The sequence below is a fragment of the Myotis nattereri genome (assembly GCF_964212035.1).
Source record: "Myotis nattereri genome assembly, chromosome: 2".
NCBI lineage: Eukaryota > Metazoa > Chordata > Mammalia > Chiroptera > Vespertilionidae > Myotis > Myotis nattereri.
In genome coordinates, this window is record NC_138076.1 from 192,379,336 (window position 1) to 192,406,964 (window position 27,629).

At 34.7% G+C, this 27,629-nt stretch overlaps 1 protein-coding gene and 1 pseudogene across 2 annotated transcripts in view; one reads left to right on the forward strand and one right to left on the reverse strand.

Moving 5' to 3' along the window:
- LOC308513981 (NKG2-A/NKG2-B type II integral membrane protein-like) overlaps window positions 1-27,629 on the forward strand; it is a gene marked incomplete at both ends in the record, with an annotated part of 94,287 nt that overhangs the window by 44,112 nt on the left and 22,546 nt on the right. The gene's annotated exons all lie outside the window — the stretch shown is intronic.
- Window positions 1,400-27,385, reverse strand: LOC308512483 (syntaxin-7-like; annotated as a pseudogene). Its single transcript has 3 exons — window positions 27,354-27,385; window positions 26,154-26,336; window positions 1,400-1,922 (listed from the first exon to the last, which is right to left on the reverse strand). The product of its transcript is annotated as a syntaxin-7-like (transcript).

Genomic DNA, 27,629 nt, shown 5'->3' on the forward strand with positions numbered 1-27,629 from the left:
CCAGGGTGGGGCTCCCTTTCCTGCTGTGGGATCACCAGGGCGACCCAGGTGCAGGCGCACATGGGGGCTGGCTAGAGGCTGCCCTTTCCTGCTCCATGATCTCCGGGGCAATCCCATGGGCAGGCACACACGGGGGCTGGCTAGAGGCTGCTCTTTCCTGCTCGGGGATTGCAGTGGCGACCCAGGGGCAGGTGCACACAGGGGCTGGCCACAGGCCACCCTTTGCTGCTCTGTGATCCCCGAGGGGATCCTACGGGCAGGCTCACATGGAGGCTGGCTGCAGGCCCCCCTTTCCTGCTGTGGGATCTCTGGTTGCTCATCCCTGGCAGGGGTGGCCAGGGAAGAGGGGGGCACCCGTCCCTCCCCTGCCCTCCTCCGGCTTCTCCGATCACCAGCAGGGGGGCGGGCAAAGGCAGCCGGTTCTCCGATCCAGGGCCAGGGGCAGTGCCTCCAGGCTCTTGCCTGCCACCTGTGTTTCCAATCACCATCCTTCCCCTATGGCCTCCCATCATTGCACCTATGTATGCAAATTAACCACCATCTTTGTTGGCAGTTAATTTGCATATCGCCCTGATTAGCCAATGGGAAGGTTAGCAAAGTTATGGTTAATTACCATGTTTGTCTATTATTAGATAGGATTTGTCTTTTCCTTATTGACTGTTGGTGTTTTTAAAACACATTCTGTATTCTGTTCTTTTTATTGGTTTTGTTTATTGCAAATATCTTTTTCAAGTTTGTGATCTTTCCTTTTTACTTCCCTCCTGATACTTTTCAGAACAGATATTTAAAATTTTAACTAGTCAAATTTATTAATGTTTCTTTATGACTCATGATTTTATATTAAAAATACTTTACTAAATATATTTGTATTTTATCTAAACCTTTCTAAATTGTGTTTCTTGCATTTTAATTTTTAATTCATCTACAATTGGATTTTACATATGGTGTGGGATGGGGAAGAAATTAAAAATGTTTCCATGTGACAAAAAAAAGGTTATACATTTTGAAACTTTTATTCAAAAGGTGTCCTTTAAATTCAGTTGTAAATAAAATCATGGTGATGCAAAGTACAGCCTAGATAGAGAATATAGTCAACAATATTCTAATAACCATGCATGGTGTCAGATGGGAACCAGACCCATTGGGGTGTTCACCTCAAAAGGTATACATGTGCCCAATCAACATGCGGTACACCTGAAACCAAAAAATATTGGATATCAATTGTAACTGACAAATCTTTTTTAAAGTTGCTCAAAAATTATTCTTTTTGTTTATTATTATCAGAAACTGCATCCAAAATGTCAACATACAAATTAAAACCAAAATAAAAATAATTATAATGTAATCACTTAAAATGTAAAGATTAAGAGTTTTGTTCCATTCTTCATCTTGTAGGTTTCTACACTTCTTTAATGGCATCACACAGCAACATGCAGGAATCCTTTTCTGATATTCTGCTGCCCTAGCCGGTTGGCTTGTTGGACATGCACTCTTGCACTTTCAACTTTGCCTTCTATGCTATCTATCACATCTCCTTGCTCATGAATTATCATTCACAAATCTTTAAATAGCTCATTTATATCCAGAATATCAGCTTCATATTGCCTAAGAGAAGACTCTCATGAATAAGGCAAAGGTTATCCTCCCTAATTTCCCAATCCTGCACCTGCTCCTGAGGTTGAATTTGGCTTTCCCAGGATATAAGATTCCTTTCCTCCGAGTTTTCCTCAGGAAAACTACCAGATTCTCCTGAACTGGCTCCCACTGGACAACAAACTCTTTCTATTTCTCATCAACTTGCCCCTGGACCTTCAGAAAGTTTGTCAGTGATGTGAACTCAGCGTTAAAGAAGTGATCCTTCTGCATTTTCCTTTGACACTGTTCAGTGGGGATGGTGGGCAGAGATCCAAACTCTTTATTTTCTAATGCATTTTCATTGTTGAAAGTATTACAGGTGTCCCCCTATTCCACTCCCCCATTGACTCCCACCACCTTACCCCACTTCCAGGCCTCGCCAGACTATTTATTGTCTTTGCCCATGGGCTATGCATATATGCATATAAATTTATCAGTTAATCTCTCCCTCCCCACCCACCTAACCCAGCCTTCCCTCTGAGATTCATCAGTCTATTCTATGCTTCTATACTATGGGTCTGTTTTGTTCATCATTTAATTTTATTCATTTGATTCCACATATGAGTGAGATCATATGATACTTATCTTTCTCACTGGCTTATATGATTAACACAATACTCTCCAGCTCTTCCATGCTGTCTCAAAGAGTAAGAAATGCTTCTTTTATACTGCTGCATAGTATTCCATGGTGTGAATATACCAAGCCTTTTAAATCCACTCATCTACTGATGGGCACTTGAGCTGTTTCCACATCCTAGCTATTGTAAATTGCACTGCTATGAACAAAAGGGTACACACATTTTTTCTGATATGTTTTTGGGTTTTGTAGGATATATTCCTAGAAATTTTCCTAGAAGTGGGATCACTGGGTCAAATAGCAGTGCAATTTTTAGCTTTTTGAGGAAACTCCATACTATTTTCCATAGTGGCTGCACCAATCTGCATTCCCACCAGCAGTTCACTAGGGTCCCCTTTTCTCCACATGCTTGCCAGCACTTGTCATTTGTTGGTTTGTTGATGGTAGTCATTCTGACAGGTGTGAGGTGATACCTCATTGTCATTTACATTGGCATCTCTCTGATGATTAGTAACTTTGAACAGTTTTTTATTTGTTTCTTGGCCTTCTGTATGTCAACTTTGGAGAAGTATCTTTTTAGGTTCTTTGTCCATTTTTAAATTGGTTTGTTTGTCTTCCTTTTGTTAAGTTGTATGAGTTCCTTATATAATTTGTATATTAACCCTTTATCAGATGTATCATTGGCAAATATGTTCAGCCATGCAGTGGGCTCCCTTTTGTTTTGTTGATGGTTTTTTGTGTGTGTGTGTGTGTGTGTGTGTGTGTTTTTTTTTTTGTTTTTTTTTTGCTGTGCAGAAGCTTTTTATTTTGATGTAGTCCTATTTATTTATTTTATCATTAGTTTGTCTTGCCCTGGAGATGTATCCACAAACATATTGCTATGAGAGATGTCCAAGATTTTGCTGCCTATGGATTCTTCTAAGATTTTATGGTTTAACGGCTTACACTTAAGTCTTTTATCTATTTTGAGTTTATTCTCGTTTGTGGTGTAAGCTGGTGGTCTCATTTCATTTTGTTTTTGCATGTACCTGTCAAATTTTCTCCACATCAATTATTGAAGAGGCTGTCTTTACTTAATTGTATGCTCTTTCCTCCTTTGTATGCTCTTGCTTTGTTTGTCAAATATTAATTGAGGATGATGGTTTGGGTCAATTTCTGGATTCTACATTAAGTTCCATTGATCTATATTCCTATTCTTGTGCCAGTATCAGGCTGATTTGAGTACAGTGGCTTTGTAGTATAATTTAATATCTAGTATTGTGATCTCTCCAACTTTGTTCTTCTCTGTCAAGATTGCTGTGGTAATTTGGGATCTTTTTTGTTTGCATATTAATTTTTTGAGTGTTTGTTCTAGATCTGTGAAATATATCGTTTTAATGGGGATTGCATTGAATCTATAGATTGCTTTAAAATCTATAGATTTTAATGATGTTGATTCTACCAATCCATGAACACGATATATTCTTCCACTTGTTTATATCTTTCTCTATCTATTTTTTTAATGTCTTATAGTTTTCGTATACAGGTCTTTTACCTCCTTGGATCAGTTTATTCATAGGTATCTTAATATTTTTTTTCAATGACAAATGGGATTTTTTTTAACTTTCTCTTTCCGTGAGATCATTTTGGTGTACAAAAATGACAGATTTCTGGGTGTCAGTTTTACATCCTGCTATGTTGCCAAATTCATTTATTAAACCTAATATTCTTTTAGTGGAGTCTTAAGGGTTTCTATGTACAATATCATATCATCTGCAAATAATGACAGCTTACTTATTCTTTTCCAATTTGGGTATCTTTTATTCCTTCCTGTCTGATCACTGTAAGTAAGAATTCCAGTGTGATGCTGAATCAGAGTGCTGAAATCGGTTATCCTTGACTTGTTCCTGTTCCTAGGGGAAAAGGTTTTAGTTTTTTCCCTTTTTGTATGATGTTGGCTGTAGGTTTGTCATCTGTGGCCTTAAAAGATTTTTTTTATCAACGTTGGATGTTGGATTTTATCAGATGCTTTTTCTGCATCAATTAATATTATAGTTTTCTTTTGTTTTCCAATTTGTTTATATACTTTTCTGTTCCTTTGGCAAGTTTATTAGGAGGCTGCTTCTTCTGTTGTAGCTGTTGCCTAAATTCACGTGAATCTTGAGATGTTTCAGTTGATTCAGAGACCCCTATATTTCCACAGAACATCGTGGGATCTTCTGGATGTTGGATATGCTGGGCCAGCTGGGTGGGGTCACAACAACTTCTGCATGTGAGACATGGTTGGTTTGCTTATTTACTAATTGCATCAGGTGTTGTTGGGCTGTGCATTTAACTAAGCAGTCATCCAACCTCCTCATTTTCTCCTCCTCCTCCAGCAGTGGACGAACTTAGCTGTTTGTATGAATTCAATTACCTAATTTCTCATAAAAATTTTTGTCTCATAGGATTTTTTAAACATTTTCATAAAATATCCATGGATTCAACTCTACCACAGAAACAATAGTAATTTGTCAGTGTGGAAAAATGGCTTAGATTTCTCTTCCAAACTGTAAGTTTCTTGAGAACTTATATATTTTATGTCTTCATGCTTTACGTCATAAATTAATCTTAGATATGAAAATCAATGCCTGAACGATTACATAAATACAGTCAAACTTTGGTATAACATACTAATTCAGGCAAGGAAATATCCACTAAAGCCAAAAGCAATTATATTAGAAAGTAGGTTTTACAAATATATATGTTCAAAAATTGACAACTTAGTTTACCTGCTTGTATGATGACACATTTGTGTAATTAAAATAAAGTACATATGAAAAGTTTCATTTCACAGGAAAGTTTTCTGTATGTATTCCTATAATTTAAAATGTACATTAAAAAGGTTTAGTAAATGCATGCATGCACCAGTCATGACAGGTAAACAGATGTGCTTGGCTGGTGTGTGGCTTCAGCCCTCAGGCTTTAGGGCAACGGCACCAGTTACCACAGGCGATGTGATGTGATCATGTGCTAACCATTAGCAGTACCTGGTTTATGAGCTTTCACGCTTGGATTTAAAGATGTGACTCTAGCAGTAGATATGTAATATTTATTTATGTCAGAGAAATTACATTGTTTTTTCCAACATATGGTCTAGTTGCTAAAATTTTAAAAAAAAATAATGGTGAATCAAGAACAAAACAATAACCTGTTAATTTAATTGTAAGTAAACTTAGTTTTCAAACATTTTAAAATTAGCAAGGTGTTAATTTCACATATGATATACAAACCTGAAATTTTGTCCATTAAATCCAGAGTACATTAAATTAAGTGTTTACTGTAAACTAAATTTTCTGTTGAAATATTATAAGAATTGTTCAGATTTAGATATGTAAGCATTACTGTAAAGAGTTTATTATTTATTAAAATATGAAGTTATATGTGATCAGATTAATGATATATTGTTTCTGTATTTTAGATCTGCAATAATTTCAGGATTTCATAAGAATTGTACATTTGCAATGCTTGAGTACCACAAGATCTCTTCTGAATCCTGTTTAGAAAATAAAAGCTATGTTTGTAAGCACCAGCCACATTAGCTTACCTAAATCTAGTTTAATGGTATTTCCACCATCTAAAAATTATACATTTTTAGTTTCTTTAAAAGCCCTGCAACTATTTTTTGTAGAACTCTTTTTTAAGATATTATTTTGAGACCAGCTTTAGGTTCACAACAAAATTAAGAGGAAGGTATTGAGATTTCCCTTCTTCCTCTGTCCCCACCCATGCAGAGCCTCCCTTTTGTCAACATCACTCATCATCGTGGTACATTTGTTACTGAGAATGATTCTACTTTGACTCTTCATAGAACTGAAAGTCCATAGTTTAGACTGGCTGCTGTGGCTCAGTACTTGAGCATTGTCCCGTGCACCAAGAAGTCAATAGTTCAATTCCTGATCAGGGTACATGGCTGAGTTGTGGGTTTGATCCCTAGTAGGGGGTGTGTAGGAGGCAGCCTATCAATGGTCCTCTCTCATTGATGTTTCTATCTCTCTATTCCTCTCTCTCTAAACTCATTATATACTTTTATTTCAAAATCCATAGTTTATCCAATGCTTCACCCTTGGTATTACAGTTTTATTTTAAAAATCTATATTTATATTAATTTAAAAAATATACATCCAGTTACACATTGTATACTTTTAAAACTTGTAATATTCAGTAAAGTAAATCATGTACATATTATGAATTATAATATCAAGAACTGTTATTTCTGCCATCACTGGTTTGGCTCAGTGTATAGTCAGCCTGCGGACTGAAGAGTCCAGGTTTGATTCTGGTCAAGGGCACATGGCTGGGTTGTGGAATTGATCCCCACTAGGGGGCTTGCAGGAGGCAGCTGATCAATGATTCTCTCTCATCATTGATGTGTCCATCTCTCTCTACCTCTCCCTTCCTCTCCAAAATAAAAAATAAATAAAAAAGAACTGTTATATCTAAGTCTGAAAAAACATGAATAATTAAGCAAATATTTTCAAATAAATTTACTTGATTTGGCCTTTAAAAGTTCAAAATGGGGGCTGAACATCCCAGGGTCACAAGGTGTATAAGTGTGTTGAATCAGAAGCGAAAAACCAGGGAAAGTTTGATTCAAGGAATTATTAACTACTTGTCGGTGAGAGAGGGGAATAAAAGAAAATTACAGAATGTACGCTAGGCTTAAGGGAGATTACCAAAAAGAAAACCACATGGGTGCCAGGTTTTAGACTCCATTGAAGACAGTGTCACTACAGAAAGTTCTATGGCAGGTACTCTCACTGGACGGAGGTGGGAAAGAGCAGTTCCAAGTCCTTTAGCCCACACTGGTGAGGAGGGATCTCAAGTTCTGACTAACAAGCAGGAAGGCCTCCCTGCCACAGTGTCAGCAGGCAGAGGCTGGAGGAGAGGGAACTGGGACCAGCCACAAACACCTGCTGGAGGGGAACGCCACAGGAACCTCCTGCTTGCGTGCAGCTGGTAACCACATCTCTGTAGCCAAAGAAGAGATCTCATCATGAAACAAGGAAGAGGAGCCCTTTTTCTGGCGTGTCCCTCTCATGCCTTTTACTAGTAAAACATCAGGTGAGCTGACAGGGAGGAAAAGGTTTATATGACGTAGCACCATTAACTGACAAAGGGCAGTGAAGATAGAGTTAGAGCTCAGAGTAATAACTTCTTAATTGACACTCAAGCTTATTATGCAACAACCCCAAGGTTTCTATATAAAAGCCATTTAATAATGCCCTACTTATTCAGAATATGGAGCTAACACATATATCTTCTAAATCTATTTTGATGTAGCATTATCCATCATTAGATTCACTTTTTGGTGCGGACTGGTGGTTTCACTGGATAATAATCAGTGTCCTTTGGTATATTTTACATGTCTGTTTTTTTTTGTGTGTTTTTTTTCTCTTGTATTTTAGATATTCGGAAGGTACCTTGTTTTATTGAATTCTTTGTCTCCCCAATTTTGACACTCTTATTACTATGCTTCGAAGCATGTTTTATGGATGCAATAGAGTGTTGAGTAATGAAGAAAATAAAAATTAAAAGGACACAATATCTGTGTGAATCAAAGAGTTAATTATTGACAGATTGTGGGATGTGCTTTAGTAATTTGACATTATCATTCGAAGATATTTTTTTAAAATATATTTTATTGATTTTTTACAGAGAGGAAGGGAGAGAGATAGAGAGTTAGAAACATCGATGATGAGAGAGAAACATCGATCAGCTGCCTCCTGCACATCTCCCACTGGGGATATGCCCGCAACCCAGACACATGCCCTTGACCTGAATCGAACCTGGGACCTTTCAGTCGGCAGGCCAAACCGGTTTCGGCCGAAGATATTTTTATTATAATTCAATTACAAGTGGGAGAGATCCTGCACTTGCTTAATAGTAGCAAAATAAATAGTTTATATGCATTTACCTCCTTGGATATAGTATATTTTGTACATTTATTCCTTAGATTCACATAGAGAGAATGTCAATATTTAAAATTAATTTGTATCTAATTGCTGAGTTTGTGTTACCAACAACCTGGTTGCATTGACATTTTAAAATCAACATTTATTTTATTCACTTATTTATCATTTACCCATTTGTGGTTTTGTTGGCTTTCAGTTGATATAGACTTGGCATGTATGGGCTTAGCTCAAGATCACAAATAAAATTCATATCTTTTTTTATATTTTATTCTGTGAACACTGGGATACCTAGTTCATAACCTCATAGCAGTGATTAACAACTCTCAGCATGTCCAACAAAAATGTGCATCTTGATGCCTGAACTCAGAATTCAAAACTGTTACTTTCCAGATCACATTATATTATCAAAACAAGTCACATGGCCAACCTTTTAATTGTTTACAAAGTATACTCTTCTCATACGGGTCAGAGGGGAAAAATGTAGATCCCCCAAAATCTAATCTAATCCACAATAATAGCCATAAGAAGATGGGGAGAAGAGAGTAGTGCACCAGCAGTTAGGACCACATGTAGGAGTTATGAAAATCCCAGAAGCCAGAATATAAGATACCCACATTTTTTGTAGTCACATGGTTTATCACATGATCTTAATATTGCCAGATATAAACGTTTTAGTATTTTAAATAAATTAATTAACAAATTACTATTATTACTAGATGTAAATTTTTTTTCTCAAATATAAAGTACTAATTACCAATATAAACTATCAAATTTTGAGGACAAGTCAACACATTAAATGATCTGGAGATTAAGTCTGAATAAGAAATGAGTTGATCAAAGCCAATATTTCCAAATAAAAGTAGTCAGACTTCCTGGAATAGTCTTGGGTAAATAGTGACTTTTGTGTATGTAATTAAATCTCATTCATCTCAATAGCTACTTCTCTGATATAAAATGACTAAAACACGCAACATCATAGTGATTGAAGAGTTTGTGTAAACTTCTCTACCTGTCACAGATATTCAGCATAAATATCAAAAAGAGAAATGAGAAATAAGGAACAAGGTATTGGAGATGGAGAATCTCCTTGAGACCATAAGAAGACTGATATTTTGTGATGAACAGGGGCACATTTATCGACATTGCTGGTTTTCGCACCAACTTATCTTTGTCCAAATATTACATTTCGAATAGACACAGATGGAATTTCAGTTCCCTCTCACAGATGATATGTTCAATTCCCCTGACTTTGCTCAAAATGTTTTCATACAACATTTATTAACATCTCACATTGTATATTTTACTTTCCTTCTGACTTACACCACAAATATTTATTCTCTCACAGTTCTGGAAGCTTGAAGTCTGAAATCAAGGTGTCATCAAGGTTATGTTCACTTTGAAGACTCTGGGGAGACTCTGTGCCCTCATTTCTCTTCATTTTGGGTGTAGCCCTGAGTCCTTGGCATTCCCTGGCCTAAGGGGATATTATTCCCATCCTGGCCTTGTTCATCTCACGGTTCTCCCTGTGTGTCTCTGTCTCGGTGTCCATGTCCCTCTTATCATGAATTTCATCTGTATCAATTAAGGCCCATCCTACACCAGTATGACCTCATCTTAACTTGGTACATTTGCAAAGGCCCTATTCCCACGTAAGGTCACATTCAAGGGATCAGCTCTAAACCATTAGTTGGACATTCTTAGTGCTGCCACAGAGGTGGGAGGGGCTCCTGCCACCACCTCTGCCTGGCCATCCATGAGCCAGCTTCTGGCTGAGTGGCACTCCACATATGGAAGTACACTGACCACCAGGGGGCAGCTCCTGCATTGAGCGTCTGCCCCTGATGGCTAGTGAACATCATAGCAACTGGTCATTTTGCCATTTAGTCAATGTGCATATTAGCCTTTTATTATTATTATATAGGATGTCCCTATTTCCCCCCTTTTGCCCCCCTCTACCCAGCTCTTGCTCCCCATTTCTCTCTGGCCATCACCGTACTGTTGTCTGTGTCCAAGAGTTGTGTATATATTTTCGTTGGCTAATCCCTTCTTTAAATTCACTTCTTTTTAAATTTCACATTTTCAGATAAATGCTTATAACTGCACTATTATGTATTTTCTATTATATCTTTTAGAATTAAGATATTTTTAATTGAACCCTTGTAAATATTAGCACAATTTAATAAATTATGCTAGAAGCAATTAGGAGATTTTTCATGCAATGCAGATACATTTCAATTAATATTTTATTATTTTTTAATTTTTTAATATTTTAATTTGAAATAATCTCATACATGTAAAAAAAACCTATAAAATACTACAGCATATTATATGTACCCTTCACCCAATTTCTTAGGTGTTAATAATTTAAACATAACCATTATACAACTAACAAAATTTGGAATATATTTTTCTTATAATCTCTTCAATGTTACTTAATCCATTTACTTTGTTTTTGTTAATCTTTACCCAAGGATATTTTTCCATTGAATTTTAGAGAGAGTGAAGGGAAAGGGAGAGACACATTGATTGGTTGCCTCCTGCACATGCTCTGATAGGGACTGGGGATCAAGCCAGCAACTGAGGTACATGCCCTTGACTGGAATCAAACCTGGGACCCTTCAGTCCATGGGCTAATGCTCTATCCACTGAGCAAAACAGGCTGCAGCTTAATTCATTTACTTTTAATCTATATGTGTCTTTATATTTAAAGTGGGTTTTGTTTTTGATTCAACCTCATAATCTGTGTTTTAATTGGTGCATTTATGCCACTGACTTTCAGAGTGCTTACTGATAGAGTTACTACCATATCAGGTGGCTTCTGGGTCTTCTGGGTCCTGCCCTGCCTTGCCTTTTTTTTTTCTCTCTCTTTTTCTAAGACATTTCACTTTATTTAAAAGAAGCCAATATACAGGATATAAAGGGTATGATATTTACAACAGTACAGTAAACAGGTTGGTTTCCCAGCAGGATCAGTAGTCTTTCAGTGAGTATAAAGCCACTTCCCCTTGATGCTCGACCCAGCTGGCAAACAAACAGCAACACTGGGATGGGATGGGACTACAGTATAGAAAGTTTCCCTGAAGGGATTAAAAATCATGTAGATGCTAAAATGTCCACGAAGGGGCCTTGGGGATGAGGGGTGCCTCTGCCTCATTCCTTTGAGGACTTGGCAGCAGGAATGCTGAGGGTTTTGCCCCAAACTAACACACGGCCCACCCTGAGACTGTAAATCTTCCACACATGGAGTATTCCCTTCCTGAGAGAATCAGCCCTAATCCCTCAGCCAGGGCCTGGAGGAGCAGCCCAGGCCGTGGGCACAGCCAGGACTGTGGACACTCATGGCATTTCCACTCCCACTCCAGCTGCCTAACAACTCTGCACTGCCCCCTTCGCCCAACTTTCCCTTTACCCTATCAGGACACCCGTGCACAGGAGGGGACACTGGTTTTGCCATGCCCATTGGGAACTGGCTGTTTCTATTTTCTGGAGTAAAAAGGTTCCTGTGGGTGGGGTAAGGTCTCTGCTTGGCAGGAAGTTCTGTAACAGAGCCACTGACCACACCCACCTCCTCTGGGCATGGAGCAGCTCGGGCCCTCGGAGCTCATCTCTCCTGCAGAACTGAAGGGAAGACCGTGTGTACCCTTATGTCCCTCACCCTTCACATGCCCAGAACCATCAGTGTCGCACTTCCTAATTCCTATCACTGTATTTCATTAGTTCCATACTGTTTTACTAATCCTAAATCTAAACAGATTGTTTCAAAAAGAGATCGTTCTATTTTTAAAGTAGCTGGGGCTTCTGGGGGCGGGCCTTACCTTGCCACTTGGGAACTGCCAATGGGCGGGCCCCGGGCCACAAGGCAAGGCTGGCTGCTAGGGCTTCTGGGGGCAGGCTGCCCTGGATGGGGTTGCGCTGGTGGCCTGCGCTGTCCCGCTCTGCCTGCAATATTCAAATTAGCTACCATCTTTTTTGGTGGTTAATTTGCATATCGTGCTGATTAGCCCATAGGAGGCATAGCAAAGGTACAGTCAATTACCATGTTTGTCTATTATTAGATAGGATAAGATTTGTTTAAAAGATACTTTTGTACTAACCCCATGAAATGTGGAGAGACCAGACTGAGTGGTGATTCTTTGCTTACTCATGCTTCAGAGTTTAGAAGATCATATCTTCATGTTATCCTATAACATTTACTGATTCTAACAGTGTGGGGATAGAATGAAAAGGCAGAGAGAAAACTAACTACAAAAAAGAATGGCAATATAATTGTACCTGAGACCAGATAATTTTCTTTTGAGTGAACATTTCCCAGATAACTCATTTTAGCAAAGCTATGCCAGCTGGTTACAAAGTAAAAACATTAGGTGGATTATTGTTCCTCTCTGCAGTGATGTATTGGAATTAATTTCCTTGGTGCTATAATACATTTCTCCATTCTATCCATAAAGAAAACTAAAAATGAATGATATAAAAATTAAGCTTAAAACCTTAAATAATTTAGCCATTTTCTCTCAAAACAGGATAACTGCTGTTAATCATTTCCCCACTCATTCAAATTAGAAAGCATAACTTATTCTTTAGAGAAGGTTGTTGTGTTGGCTTTTCTGTTCTTTTGTGTGAATGAAGTGCATGTTTTAAAGACTATATTTTCATCCCATAATTTTCTGACCTCAATTAACTTCTCAGAATATACCAGGTAATAAGTAAGGACATTGTTCATAGGGTTTACAAATGATTTTCTTAGAGAATGGGATAACACCTACTATAGAATTTATTTTTTATCTTTTACAAGTGCAATTTTATTTAATTTTTAATTTTTTATTATAGTTGACATTCAATATTATTTCATATTAGTTTAAGGTATTAAGCATAGTGGTTAGACATTTATGTAGTTTATGAAGTAATCCCCAAGTAAGTCTATTACCCATATGGCACCATATATAGTTATTTAAATATTATGGACTATATTCCATTGACAATGGGCTTTACATTCCCATGACAATGTTGTAACTACCAATTTATAGAATTTTCTTTTAGAATATTTCAAATTCGGCAAAGGTGCCTCTCAATTGAAATTTTTATAATCTGTGGTTTATTTTGTTACCCTTTTTACCCTTTGGTGACTATATTTAAGTACTATCTCTTAGTAAATTTCAACTATAAAATACACTGTTATTGACTTTAGTCCCCCTGTAATAGGTTAGATCCTTAGGCCTTATTCATCTTATCACTGAAAGTTTGTACCTTTTTACCAACTTCACTTATTATCTCCACCCTCCCCCAACTTCTGGGAACACTTTTTAATGAATTTCATATTTTTTAATTCTACATATAAATGATACCATAAAGTATTTTACTTTCTCTGTTTAGCTTATTTCACTTAGCAAAATGGCTTCAGGTTCATCCTTAAGACAAATCACAGAAATTTCTTGTTCTCATGGGTGAATAATAATCCTTTGTGTGTGTAATATTTTCTTTATCCATTCGTCCACTGAAGACACCTACGGTGCTTTCAAACATTAATGATGGTGAATAATGCTTCCATGAACATGGGAGTACAGATAGCTCTTTGCAAATAATTGTGTTACCCTGACTGGATATCTCAGTTGGATAGGTCATCGTCCCCGTACGCCAAGGTTACTGGTTGATCCCTGGTCAGGGCACATACTAGTACATGATCTCACTCATGTGTGAAATATAATAAACAACATAAACTGATGAACAAAAGCAGATCCAGAGACAGAGAATCATTAATCAGACCGTCAAGCCTCAGCAGGAAGGAGGGGAGGGTGGGGGTAAGGGAGAGAGATCCATCAAAGGACTTCTATGCATGCATATAAGCCTAACCAATGGACACAGACACAGGGGGGTGAGGGCATGAGTGGGGAAGGTGGGGGGCAATGGGAGATAAGGACACATATGTAATACCTTAATTAATAAAGAAAAAAAAGAATCAAACAATGCTTTTCTGTTTTTTGTATTTTGGGTGTTGTTGTTTTTTTGTAATAGATGCACAATTCTGTCAATTTATTAAAAAATTTTGAACTAAAAAATTAAATAAATATACTAATTAAAAATATTTTTAAAAACAATCAAACAAAAAGTTGATGTATTTCTATTATCTATCTATCTATCTATCTATCTATCTATCTATCTATCATCTATCTATCTATCTATCATCTCTTTCCATTCTGTATTTTGAAGATCAATCAATAAATTAAAAGTTATAAAATAATTGTGTTGTTCTTTGTATACACATTCAGAAATGAGATTGTTGGATAATATGGTCCTCCCAATTTTAATTCACTCAATTATTAAGATGAATATTTTCTCTATTCTTGATGTAATATGAGAAAGATGAAAAATTCTATCTGACACACACTAGATAATTTAATTGTAATGTTTTATTTCTTTTAATGTTCATGTGTCACTTAACATGTGTTTCAAAGTCTACTATTTCTGCCTCCCCAGCTATGGTCAAGTGAAATTTTTAAAAATTACATTTCTTTTCCTCCTACATTGTTAGACTTGGGTTTTTGTCATTTACAACAAATATTTATATTAAAATACAAACTACTAATTATAATTTGAATATGAATTAATAAATAATATGAGTATGAATTTAATATTTCAATTTTATACATATGGTATAGTTCAGTGTTGCTTAATGTCTTATCCTTCACAAACACTTATTAATATCAGGAAAATTTATATATCTATTATACAAATAATAAAAGTAAATACAGCAATCTTAAAAACAAGAGAGTGTGAGAAGAAACATTTGAGGATAAATATTTGTGACAGTTACTATATGTTGAAAATGTAGTAATTCTTCAGAATATTAGTGACAAACATCATTAAGTAGCTATTGTTAATGGAATTACGATTTTAGATTTATTCTATTATAATTAAAATAACATAATGAGTATATAAGTAAAATGAGGTATTGCCATTTTTAGCAACCTTGTATAAGAGTAGATCTTAAAGATCTGAGATACTCTTCACGAGGCCTAAGATTTGTGATTTTAAGATGAAATAAGTTAACTGCATGAATGGTCACGTCTTTTGTCCCAGAAATCTTTTAGAATATGAAAATAATTTCTCAGAGGCACCTACCAATGGACAAACTAAGTGACGCACAACAAGCTCAAAGTCTCCCACATTCAGAAGATATGTGATGAGATAAATCATCTTCAAAATTGCCCAAGTGTAAGAATTTCCTGTTCAAATTCTAAGTGACAAAGTGATGAAAATCTACTTTTTTCAACTTTGGATTCACTCTCAGTCTTCATAGGCCACTCTGTGGAGACCACAGACATTTTTTTACAGGAGTGACCTGGCCTCCCACTAAAGGATTCATAACTTACTGCTTCCAGAGGTATGTGTGTCTATTCTCCTGTCTCTTGACTGGCCCAATTCATTTAATGGGAAATTACAAATGCTAGATGTGGTACTACTGAAGTACAATTCACATACAATCAAATAAAAGAAAACATTGGTATCCTTATTTGTACAATTAAGGGTAAAAAGAGTAAAATATGAAATATGTTGGTAGATATCTTAAAATATTTAAATTTGTGCCTGTACAAAATTACTAAAGAGCATACATTCATGTATCTTTGGGCTTGAAAATAAGTATAACTTAAATAAAATCCCATTGGATATTGGATTTTGTAATTAATAGATATAATCATCAATGTATATTATTTCATATTTATCCCATATTTTAAAAATAAATGCTTAATAAGAATTCATCAAGTCATGAAGGTAAAACATAATTCCTCATATACACTTCGATTAAATAAAATCAGTGTGACTTGCAATAAAAATTAGAATTTATTAGTTTCCCTAAAATGCTTAAACTTTTAAAAACCTTTGTTGTTTAATATTTAGACATAATTATAAACAATCAAAATACTGTTTAGAAATTGAGCAACACATGCTGAAAGATGCCACACCGATAAGACACTCCTGTCTAATGAATTACATTTTCATTGTCTGATATGAATCAGAAATAGTAACAAGGCAATTGTGTTAAAATAATTAAAACAAGTGACATACTGAGAGTTTATAAATATCAGATTGAGTGTTATCTTTACATGCATTGTATCTTAAAATATTTTATTCCCACCTTAGTTTAGTAAGCTAAGTGGTTAAACACTAAATAACTTTTAAAGGTAGTACATTATAAATTTCAAAGCCGGAATTTATTCAAAATCTCACTGACTGCAGAGCCCATTGACTGAATTACTGAATAAATTATCAGATTCATTTCATTTGCCTACACACTAAAGTCACTTTCACTGACTTTGATAGCCCTAGGATCTTTCAGGATTTTTGCACCAACAATGTTCCTCCATAAATGATGTGCACATTTATTAATCATTTTATGGTTTCATATTTTAAATGTTAAATAAATTGTAAGTTACTTCTGTAAAATTAGTATTTTTAAGAATCCTTTAACTGTCTATTGTTTTTATTATTTTTAACATTGGGATACCTTTAGAGTGTCATGTAGCATGTTTCAGCATATAAAATATTTTCTAAAATATAATGATTTAGAACTCCACAATTATTTAAAATATCATGTGATACTTTAAAATATCATCTGCCCTTTTAATAAATATGAGTGACTAAATAAACTTAATGTATTAAAGAAAAGTACTATATATTCTAATACTACTATTCCCCCAACTTTAAAACACTCAATCTGCAACCATAAATTGTCATAAAAATTAGTGCATCACTTTTTTCTATACAGCATTTTAATTTGCACAGTTATTCTAATTGTATTAAACTATTTCAGTGGAATCTGACTTTAATAATGATATCATTATTCTGATTTTCTTTATTCTTCGTTAACTCCTTACTTTTCATTGCTTCAACCAATAATATTATGTTAAACATAGAATATAATTTTAAGAACTATTATTCTATCATGAAACACATTTAAATCTCTATGTAAATTAGAAGACTTCACATTGGTCAAATGCAAAGTGAGTACTGTTACTATCCCACACTCCACCAACAAAGACTATCCTTGGGGTCTTGTCATTGCTCACAGCATTTACTAATTACTTAAGTACTGTTATCAGAGGCACCATCCCTGTCATTACTCAGCCTCAGAGATGGATGTCCAGCAAGAAAATGACTCAGACATGAACCTGGCTAAGGACTTAAAGAGACAGCAAGTGAAAGGTAAGGGCATGAAAAGGTCCATTGTACCAACTGAACAATAAATATTCTGTTTGGGAATTAACTTTCAAGTGCTTTTCAAGACCTTCAATGGAATTACAAGGATCACTAAAGCAAAGGTGACACATTTAATAGACTCACAGTATAATTGTTCTAGGATGTGCACCTGGCATATAGAGGTGTGCAAAAGAGTAGGGAATTAGCTCACATATTTTTTTCATTTGTAAGGGTCAGAGCTTAAAGTTGGAACACAGAATTCTAACATGAAATCTGAGGGCTAATTTCTTTGAGGCACTGTTGTAAGGTGTCTTCTTTGACCAACAACTCATGGAGAATGGTGTTTTCAGAAAATGAAATGGTACATCTGAGAGGAAGATTCCACTGTTAGATACAATTTTAAGATTTGACTTTGATTTGCTGTGCAAGTGGGTTCTCTTAAATGTAAACCGTCTAAATAATATCTCCATCTCTCCTTTCTCTTCCTGCAGATTCACCATCACCTCCAGAGAAGCACTTTGCTGGGGTCCTGGGAGTTATATGCCTTATCTTGATGTACAGTGTAGTAAGAGTGATACTTTTTATGCCTTGTAAGTTTTTGGAAGATTTTAGGGAAACATCATTTTAAAGACTCTGAGTGCCTCTAAGCATTTCATAATACAGTATTACAGAATAGAATTCTCATTTTAATGTATACGGTTAGATAAATGTGCTATGCTGAATTTGTCAAATGCATAAAAAATAGAATGATTTGTAGGATATATTTTACTCATTTATATATTCTGATCATAACTTAAATACATATTTTATAGGAATGCAAAAGACCTTACTGAGAAATGCAAATTAATTCTTGATATTGGGAAAGGCAATACTGTAAGAGATGGTAAAGTTTGTTACCATAGGCTTTTACAATATTTTCCTTTAAATCTGTGTTACTTTATTCACTTTTCTTAGTAACTCAATTTTGTTACTGATAATTCTCATCATAGACAATATTTTTTAAAAAACTTCAAGCTACAAACAAAAATTATTATGATTTATTTAGTTTAATTACTTTTTAAACAATTACCTTAATATTTTAAGGTACTGGTAAACTGGAGAAAAACAATTCATCGCTCAACAAAAAGATCCTGAAAGGTACATAATAATTTTCACAGTTCTAATATTAGCGAAGTTTATATTTTGTCTCTATCCTAAGCTAGGAAAAAAATAACAATAAACTTTTTGTGGAGGAGAACATTAATTATGAAATGAGCAATAAATATTTACAAATAATACCAGGCAATAAATGTTCATAATGATTATAGAAGAGTGTTTTCTTATGCAACAACATGAAAAAATATTCATTTAAGATCATAATACCCATGGTTGCAGATGGGCTCAAAGATACTTTTAGAATTCTAAAAAATGGTTTTCTTCATTGACATTCAGGACATGTAGAGAGGGGATATTTTTGTTTGTTTGCTTAATATGGAACATAAACCAGGAAACCAGAGACTAACCCTTCTCTGTGAGTGTGTTTTCTTTTATATATATTGCACAATTGTGTCTATACCTATGCAAGTATGCAAATTAATTTTCATTTTAAAAATTTAAATTGTTTTTGATAAAATTTTATAATCTTTCTTCAGCATATAATTGTGGACATTGTCCAAAGGAGTGGTTTACATATTCCAACAGTTGCTATTACATTAGTACTGAAAGAAAAGCATGGAATGAGAGTTTGCTGGCCTGTGATTCTAAGAACTCTAACCTGCTTTACATAGATAAAGAAGAAGAAATGGTAAGATTTAAATGTTTCCATTTTATTTAAAAGTATATTTTAATCTATATTTATAGAATATAATTGTTTTATAGAATATAATTGATTCATATTTTGTATATATTCACAGTACTTATTATAAGGACTATTAACATGCATTGTTTCACTCTAATTTTTTTAATATTTTATGCCATTCATGCACATTTGATAATTTCCAGTTCTTGCTTTTTTTTTTTATAGATAACCATGCTTCTGTAAATGCTTTTTTTCTAAAGTAAACTTTGCTACTTAATTTTACTATACATGAAGGAAACTGAAGGTATCATGATAGTGCAGATTAATTACAAGCTTAATGACCCATATAATTACAAATCATGAAATAGAAGTTGCCATTCCACAGTAGCACCTCTCTGCGTGTCTCCTTTAACACTCACATGATATTTTTGCAATCTCTCCATATTATTGCATTTATCTGTAATTTGTTAATTTTAACTGCTTTATTATAGAGACATGACATTTTTAATCTGTTCTACCTAGAATATAGATTTTTTTTAATATGTGGATATTATGAATATTTTATGAAAAATCCTTGTGTCTGATTTTTTCAAATATTATATTGTATTTAAAACAATTTATAGTATATATAAATATTAAATATAATACATTATACTCATATACTATAAATGTTATATTTATGATAATATAATAATGTATAAATCTATAATAATAAAAGCATACTATGCTAATTAGACCGGACAGCCAAATGACCTTCTGGACGACCTTCTTGACAAAGACGGGGCTGCGAGGGCCGAGGCAGCAGCCATAGCTGTGAGGGCCGAGCCCCTTGGACAAATTTCGTGCATCGGGCCTCTAGTATAATTATATGATTATAATTGCAGATGTAGATAGTTAAAATTTACTGTCCTCTATGAATCAGAATGAAATTACACAGTCATAAATATATGTATATGCCAAATTTATTAGATTATTCCAACATTTTCTAGTTTCTTATATAAATACACATTTTATCCAAAATTTCCATGATCCAAGATTTAGTACTGCCAGAACGTTCAATGCTATACATTCTGATCATTATATAAAAGTATCATTTTGACATAAATCAGCATTTTTCTGATTGCTAATGGATATAACACATCTTTCTGGGCACTAGTTCTTATGGAATTATGTATCGAGAGAATGAGAAGTGCCTGTTCATGTCTCTCCACCATTTCTCCTGTGTGCTGCCCGTTATTTTCCTTCCTAGAATTGTTATATTTCCTATATGAGCTCTTTTTTAAATTTATAAGTGCAAATAGTTTTTTTTGGCTGTTACTTACATTTTCAGTCTCATATTGGGGTCTTTAAATGACGTGAATTTATTAATGTTATCCTAGTCCAATATCTCATTTTGGGTGTTAGTGATTATTTTAGAAGTTAGTGAAAGTTTGTGAAGACAATCTGCTGTATTATATGAGATACATCCATTAGTTGCCTCCTATATGTGCCCCAACTGGGGTTCAAACCCACAACCGAGGTGTGCCTTGACTGGGCATTGAACCCACAACCTTCTAGTACATGGGATGATGTTACAACCAACTGAGCCACACAGGCCAGTGCTGCCATTATATTTTCATATAGTTATTTAAACATAGTATTTTTCTAATATATATTTATAATTACTACTTTAAAATATTTTCTAATAAATTCCACATCTTATCCTAGTGAAAATTAGATTCTATTGACTGATTCCCCCATCAAGTTTAAAAGACATTTTTAGTTTCTTTGCATGTTTTCTAATTTTTGGTAAGTACATATTTTTGATGATATAATATAGTAAATATGGATTCTGCATCTTTCTTAGACTTTTTGTAACTTTAATAAACTTTTAGTATAGAATCTTCCCTTTTAAAGTGTGCTTAGTTTTTTAAATTCTCATTATTTGTTTTTATATTTAGTAGATTTATAATTTACTTACCAGAGATTAGCCTTGTGTTTGCATAGATTAGCAGACAACCAATGATTTTTAAAAATGTATTCAAATACCTCAAATCAATATGGCTTTCACCCTCTTAATTTGATGTTCATGTGTGTGTGTGTGTGTGTGTGTGTGTGTGTGTGTGTGTGTGTGTGTAGGGAAGTGCTCATGATTTTGAAATCCATTCTCAAGTCCCTTTGGCTTTTATTTTTTACTATGTCATCTTTGTTTCTTCTACGCATGTGCAAATTTTTCCACCCATTTCTCAAGCACATGCAGAGAGCGAATGTGATCTCTTCTATTGCACTCTTACTTTTACTAGTAGTACCTTCCTGTTATGTTTATGGCGGGCACTGTGCCTGACACAATGGAGAATACAGCCTCAGTCTAGGAAAAGGATAATTTCCTTCATTTATTACCCGGTAAATTCAGCACTTTGAACTGAAAAATACTAGCAGTGGGCAACTTAACAACCCCTTCCACTGCTTATCAAGTCTTCCCGTTGATACTAATAATTCCATCGATATTTGCAGCCTTCCCCAAATTATAAAAATTACAATTTTTACTCACTGAGCTGAGTTGAGGGTTAGGGGAGAAATGGGAGCAGCCTTAGATAAAAAGACAACAAATTTGCTCTTATTTTACCCAAATCTCTAGAAGCTTTCCCAATAATTAATAATTATAAATTTTTATTAGTTTCAATCAACCTTCAGAGCTGTGAAATTGGTGTTTTTCTCCATTTGTCCTCTTCACTTAATGGTACTAATACATTTTCCTAATGTGTCCATTGTGTAACAATATATTGCAAATTGAAAGACTGTAAATTAGAATTAAATTTATTTGTTTTTGTTTTCCATTTTAAAAATCATCATTATTTTAGTTGCAAATTACAATTTACTTAGTTACTCAATATTATATTTGTTCCCATTTGAAGTCTCATAGCTTTCCATATAAAACATTGCCTTCAGTTTCAAACTGCTATGTAAGAATTCATAAAATACAAATTATGAATTAAGATAATTATCTTCAAATTATTCAGATTAGTGCATTAAAGCAACATTGATTAAAAAGGCAAGTGAATTAATTGGAAAATGTAATTCCTTTTTTAATGGTACAAAATGGTTACCTCTATATGGAAATGAAGAACAGCTTAAAGTTTATACATTTTCATATTAAGCACTTGAGGCCCGATGCACGAAATTCAGGTGTCCCTCAGCCCAGCCAGCACCCTTTCCAATCTGAGGCCCCTTGGGGGATGTCTGACTGCCGGTTTAGGCCCAATTCCTCTCACAACAATAATATAGTCCGCTGGTGGGCTGAGGGGACTGGGGGACTGAGTCTGGATGAGGCGGGGCTGGAGGCACTGGGCGGCACTATCTTGTGAGGGTGTGATGGTCAATTAGCATATTCCCACTTATTTATGTTTTGTAATTCCCATCCATGAAATACCTGTTTATGACATTTTATTATTTTTTGAGTTATTTGTCTTTTCCTTATGACTGTCCGTGTTTTTAAAACACATTCTGTATTCTGTTTTTTTATTGATTCTGTTTATTGTAAATATCTTTTTCAAGTTTGTGATATTTACATTTTACTTTCTTCCTGATACTTTCAATAATAGATATTTAAAATTTTAACACAGTCAAATTTATTAATGTTTCTTTATGACTCATGATTTTATATTGAAAATGCTTTACTAAATATATTTGTATTTTTTCTAAATCTTTCAAAATTATGTTTCTTACATTTTAATTTTTAATTCATCTGCAATTGGATATTATATATGGTGTGGGATAGGAAACAAATTAATTTTTTTTCATGTGACAAAAAAATGTTATACGTTTTGAAACTTTTTTCCAAAAGGTGTTCTTTAACTTCAGTTGTAAATAAAATCATGGTGATGCAAAGTACAGCATAGATAGAGAATATAGTCAACAATATTCAAATAACCATGCATGGTGTCAGGTGGGTACCAGACCCATTGGGGTGTTCACCTCAAAAGGTATACATGTGCCCAATCAACATGCGGTACACCTGAAACCAAAAAATATTGGATATCAACTGTAACTGAAAAATCTTTTTAAAAGTTGCTCAAAAATTATTCTTATTGTTTAATATTACCAGAAATTGCATCCATATTCACAAAATACAAATTAAAACCGAAATCAAAATAATTATAATATAGTCACTTAAAATATAAAGGTTAAGAGTTTTGTTCCATTCTTCATTGCTAGCCAGTTGTAGGTTTCTATATTTCTTTAATGGCTTGTGCATCGAAAGCGACATGCAGGAATCCTTTTCTGATATCTGCTGCCATGACAGTTGTTGGTTGGCTTGTTGGACAAGCACTCTTGCACTGTGAACTTTGCCTTCTATGCTATCTATCACATGTCCTTGCACATGAATTATCATTCACAAATCTTTAAATAGCTCATTTATATCCAGAATATCAGCTTCATATTGCCTAACAGAAGCCTCTCATGAGTAAAGCAAAGATCATCCTCCCTAATTTCCTCATCCTGCACCTGGTCCTGAGGTTGAATTTGGCTTTCCCAGGAAATAAGATTCCTTTCTTCTGAGCCTTCCTCAGCAAAACTACCAGATTCTCATGAACAGGCTCCCACTGGAGCAACAAACTCTTTCTATTTCTCATCAACTTGCCTCGACCTTCGGAAAGTTTGTCAGTGATGTGAACTCAGCGTTAAGTAAGTGATCCTTCTGCATTTTCCTTTAACACTCTTCAGTGGGAGTGGTGGGCAGAGATCCAAACTCTATTTATTATTTAATATATCTTCATTGTTGAAAGTGTTACAGATGTCCCCCTTGTCTTCTCCCCCTTTGACTCCCACCACCCACCCGCACTTTTTGGCCTTCACCAGACTGTTGTCTGTGCCCGTGGGCTATGCATATATGCATATAAGTTTCTCAGTTAATAACTCCCTCCCCACCCACCTACCCCAGCCTTCCCTCTGAGATTCATCAGTCTATTCTATGCTTCTATATTTTGGGTCTGTTTTGTTCCATGATTTAATTTTGTTCATTTCATTCCATATATGAGTGAGGTCATATGATACTAATCTTTCTCACTGGCTTATTTTGCTTAACACAATACTCTCCAGTTCTTCCATGCTGTCTCGAAGAGTAAGAAATGCTTCTTTTATACTGCTGCATAGTATTCCATGGTGTGAATATACGGTGCCTTTTAAATCCACTCATCTACTGATGGGCACTTGAGCGGTTTCCACATCTTAGCTATTGTAAATTGCATTGCTATGAACATAGGGCGTGCATTCATTCCTTCTGATGTGTGTTTTGGGTTTCTTAGGATATATTCCTAGAAATATTCCTAGAAGTGGGATCACTGGGTCAAATAGCAGTGCAATTTTTAACTTTTTGAGGAAACTCCATACTATTTTCCATTGTGGCTGCACCAATCTGCATTCCCACCAGCAGTGTACTAGGGTCCCCTTTTCTCCACATGCTTGCCAGCCCTTGTCATTTGTTGGTTTGTTGATGGTAGTCATTCTGACAGGTGTGAGGTGATACCTCATTGTCATTTACATTGGCATCTCTCTGATGATTAGTAACTTTGAACAGTTTTTTATTTGTCTCTTAGCCTTCTGTATGTCAACTTTGGAGAAGTGTCTTTTTAGGTTCTTTGTCCATTTTTAAATTGGTTTGTTTGTCTTCCTTTTGTTAAGTTGTATGAGCTCCTTATCTAATTTTTATATTAACCTTTTATAAGATGTATCATTGGCATATATGTTCAGCCATGCAGGGGGCTCCCTTTTCATTTTGTTGATGCTTTCTTTTGCTGTGCAGAAGCTTTTTATTTTGATGTAGTCCTATTTGTTTATTTTATCATTAGTTTGTCTTGTCCTGGAGATGTATCCACAAACATATTGCTATGAGAGATGTTCAAGATTTTGTTGCCTATGGATTCTTCTATGTTTTTTATGGTATAATGACTTACACTTAAGTCTTTTATCTATTTTGAGTTTTTTCTTGTGTATGGTGTAAGCTGGTGATCTAGTTTCATTTTGTTTTTGCTTGTACCTGTCCAATTTTCTCCACATCCTTTATTGAACAGGCTGTCTTTACTCAATTATATGCTCTTTACTCCATTGTATGCTCTTGCTTCCTTTGTAAAATATTATTGAGAATAATAGTTTGGGTCAATTTCTGGGTTTTTCCTTTATGTTCTGTTGATCTATATTCCTATTCTTTTGCCAGTACCGGGCTGTTTTGATTACAGTGGCTTGTAGTATAATTTAATATCTAATATTGTAATCCCTCCCACTTAATTCTTCTCTCTCAAGATTGCTGTGGCTCTGTGATCTTTTTTGTTTCCACATAAATTTTTGGAGTGTTTGTTCTAAATCTGTGAAATATACCATTTTAGTAGGGATTGCATGGAATCTGTAGGACTGCTTTGTGTAGTATGGACATTTGAATGATGTTGATTCTACCAATCCATGGACACGGTATATTCTTCCACTTGTTTATATCTTCCTCTATCTTTTTTTTAATGTACTGTAATTTTCTGAGTATAGGCCTTTTACCTCCTTTGTTAATTTTATTCCTAGGTATCCAAATTATTTTGTTGCAATGGTAAATGGGGTTTTTTAGTTTCTCTTTCTCTGAGTTCATTTTGGTGTATAAAATTGACATAGATTTCTAGGTATTAGTTTTGTATCCTGCTATGTTGTCAATATTCATTTATTAAATCTAGTGGACTTTAAGTGGCATCCTAACTGTTTCTATGTAAGATAACATATCATCTGTATGACAGCTTTACTTCTTCTTTCCCAATTTGGATGCCTTTTATTCCTTCCTGTCTGATCACTACAGTGAGGATTTCCGGTACGATGCTGAATCAGTGGTGAAATCAGTTATCCTTGTCCTGTTCCTTTTCTTAAGGGAAATGATTTTAGTTTTTGCACATTTCATATGATATTGGCTGTAGGTTTGTCATCTATGGCCTTAAAAGAGTTTTTATCAAAGTAGGGATTGGATTTTATCAGATGCTTTTTCTGCATCTATCAATATTATATTTTTTTTCTCAAAATTTGTTTATATACTTTTCTGTTCCTTTGGCAAGTTTGTTAGGAGGCTGCTGCTTCTGTTGCAACTGCTGCCTAAATTCATGTGCATCTTGAGGTGTTGCTAGTTGATTCAGAGACCTCTGTATTTCCACAGAACATGGTGGGATCTTCTGGATGTTGGATATGCTGGGCCAGCTGGGTGGGGTCACAACAACTTCTGCATGTGAGACATGGTTGGTTTGCTTATTCACAAATTGCACCAGGTGTTGTTGGGCTGTGCATTTAACTAAGCATTCACCCAGCCTCCTCATTTTCCTCCTCTTCCCCCTGCAGTGGACCAACTTAGCTGTTTGTATGAATTCAATTACCTAATTTCTCATAAAAAATTTTTTGACTCATAGAATTTTTTGAAAATTTTCATTGATTTTCCATGGATTCAACTCTACCACAGAAACAATAGTAATTTGTTGGTGTGGAAAAATGGCTTAGCTTTCTCTTCCAAACTGTAAGTTTTTGAGAACTTGTATATTTTATGCCTTCATGCTTTAAGAAGAGATTAATCTTAGATATGAAAATCAATGCCTGAACGATTACATAAATACAGTCAAACTTTGGTATAACATACTAATTCAGGCAAGGACATAGCCACTAAAGCCAAAAACAATTATATTAGAAAGTCGGTTTTACGAATATATATGTTAAAAAATTGACAACTTAGTTAGTTTACCTGCTTGTACTTATGATGACAAATTTGTGCAATTAAAATAAAGTACATATGAAAAGTTTCATTTCACAGAAAAGTTTTCTGTATGTATTCCTATAATTTAAAATGTACATTAAAAAGGTTTAGTAAATGCATGCATGCACCAGTCCTGACAGGTAAACAGATGTGCTTGGCTGGTGTGTGGCTTCAGCCCTCAGGCTTTAGGGCAACGGCACCAGTTACCACAGGCGATGTGATGTGATCATGTGCTAACCATTAGCAGTACCTTGTTTATGAGCTTTGACTCTTGGATTTAAAGATGTGACTCTAGCAGTAGATATGTAATATTTATTTATGTCAGAGAAATTACTACATTGTTTTTTCCAACATATGGTCTAGTTGCTAAAATTTAAAAAAAAATAATGGTGAATCAAGAACAAAACAATAACCTGTTAATTTAATTGTAAGTAAATTTAGTTTTAAAATATTTTAAAATTAGCAAGGTGTTAATTTCAGATATGATATACAAACCTGAAATTTTGTCCATTAAATCCAGAGTACATTAAATCAAGTTTTTACTGTAAACTAAATTTTCTGTTGAAATATGATAAGAATTGTTCAGATTTAGATATGTAAGCATTACTGTAAAGAGTTTATTATTGAATAAAATATGAAGTTATATGTGACCAGATTAATGATATATTATTTCTGTATTTCAGATCTGCAATAACTCCAGGATTTCATAAAAATTGTACATATGCTAGGCTTGAGTACCACAAGATCTTTTCTGAATCCTGCTTAGAAAAT